The sequence below is a fragment of the Myotis davidii genome, unplaced genomic scaffold, assembly GCF_000327345.1.
Source record: "Myotis davidii unplaced genomic scaffold, ASM32734v1 scaffold620, whole genome shotgun sequence".
Lineage (NCBI taxonomy): Eukaryota > Metazoa > Chordata > Mammalia > Chiroptera > Vespertilionidae > Myotis > Myotis davidii.
Genome location: NW_006292090.1, coordinates 275,105 through 277,242, shown reverse-complemented (window position 1 = coordinate 277,242; position 2,138 = coordinate 275,105).

Here is a 2,138-nt window from a genome sequence, read left to right as displayed (position 1 = left end):
AGTTTCTGTGCTGAGAGCAAAGTGCCGCCTCTGTTTGAGCTCCACCGGCCGAGACGGAGCTTCTGCGGATGGGCCGGGAGGACCCTGCCCGCTGCGGCCCCGGGAGGTGAGCGAGGCCCGGGTCGCCTGGCCAGGGCCCCGGAGACACCACGCTCAGCCTGTGGCCCTCAAATGAGCAGGCACTCTCCGATGCCCGGGCGGAAAGTGCTGCAACATTTGAGTGCCACCGGGGGGCACATCCGGGGGACCCCCCTCCAACCCCTGATCTGGGCTGGCCAGGTGGACTGAGGCCAAGGAATGAACGGCTTCAGGGACGCCTCAGGGGAAGGGAAGCGGGAGGCTGCCGATGCCACAGGGGACCGCGTGCAGCCAACGCTCCTAACGTTTCCACTCCAGTCTGCAGCTTCCCAAGCTGATGCAACGTGTCTGATGCTTGGATGGTTCGTGTCCTGGCGTGGATCCTCCGGCCTCTTCCAGAAGCTTCTGTGGGAATCCTGCCTCCAGAGACGTTCCCAGACCCAGGCAGGGGCCCTCGAAACGGGAGCACTCGCCGTGCTGTGGACAGGAAAGTGCTCCCTTTTCGAGTCCCCCTGTTTGGGGGCAGCATCCGGGAGGCGGTGTGGAGTCGGGGACGGGAGTCATGAGGGCCACCTACGTGGGCCCTGGGTGTGGGGTTCAGTCCTCGACGGGTGTCCCAACCGTGGCCACGAGGTCCCTGGGCACAGCCCGGCAGGACTCAGTGATTGTGGGAAAAGTGCAATAAACTGTGAAATGTGGGCCTGGCACCCATGACTCAGACTCCTTTTTTCCCCTCTCACGTGGCTTAGAGGGGAGGCCTGTGCATCGTCGGAATCCAGGGTGGAGGGTGGGGGGACACAGCCCCTCCCTCCCCTAACCCTGCCCCACCCCCCATGTTCTCCACCTGAGCCCCGGGACAGGATGAAACACCTGGGATGGGTCCCCAGCCACCAACCCTGGGGGCACAGAGTAGGGAGGAAATGCAGTGCAGGCCTGGCTGGTTGGGGAGGGGGAGAGCTCCTGGGCCCACAGACACGAGGGTTTCTCTTCCTCCTTCCTCGTCCCCAGGACAGGGGCCTGGGCTGCGGGCTCCAGTTCTTGCAGGGCCACCCCAAGGGTCTCCCCTCTTGTCTAAGCAGCGGTGAGAGATCTGAGTGACTCACACCCCGGAAAGCAGGGCTTGGGAGTCCACATTCCACCCACCCCGCTCCCTTCCTGGTGGGATTCCCAGCCCTGACCATATCAGGGACAACACACAGATGTGACGTTCCCTTCCCCCCGCCCCCCTCATGGGCAGCAATCTTGGTCCTCTTTGCAATAACCATGAGGTAGGTCTCAAGGTGCCCAGGTCACAGCCCCCATAGATCCTGACACTGCCGCGTATGGGGCCTGTTTGTACCCAAACCTCACGGGGGACGGGCAGGTCAGGGCTGGCCAGGTGGACTGAGGCCAAGGAATGAACGGCTTCAGGGACGCCTCAGGGGAAGGGAAGCGGGAGGCTGCCGATGCCACAGGGGACCGCGTGCAGCCAACGCTCCTAACGTTTCCACTCCAGTCTGCAGCTTCCCAAGCTGATGCAACGTGTGTCAAGTTTAAACTTAAACAGATATGAGCATGTCCTGAGGGTTTTGTGCTTTTCAGTGAAAGTATCTGAGAGGAGCTCGTTCACATGATAAGACGTGAAGTTTTACACATGAAGGAATACTGTTTCAAAACAGTCGGAATATCCTTCCTTGCAAAAACCCAAGGGGAATTGGCATCTATCCCTGGTGTCACTAGACCCCCGGGACGGGACAGGGTTTCCCAACCATGGCATGAACCCACTGGCATTTATTAAAGTCACCAGAGGAGGTTTTGTTTCGTAGGTTTTTTTTAAAAAAGTGTTTTTATTGATTTCAGAGAGGGAGGGGAGAGAACCATCAATGAATCAATGATGGGAATCACTGGTCGGCCGCCTCCTACACGCCCCACACCGGGGGCCCACCACCTGGGCACCTGCTTGACCGGGGGGTGGGGCTCCGGGGGGCGGGAGGAGGAGGCTGATGCTCAACCACTGAACCACCCCAGCCAGGCCCCCGAAGGCTATTCCCATTGGTCTGACAGGGAAACAGCCATCAGTT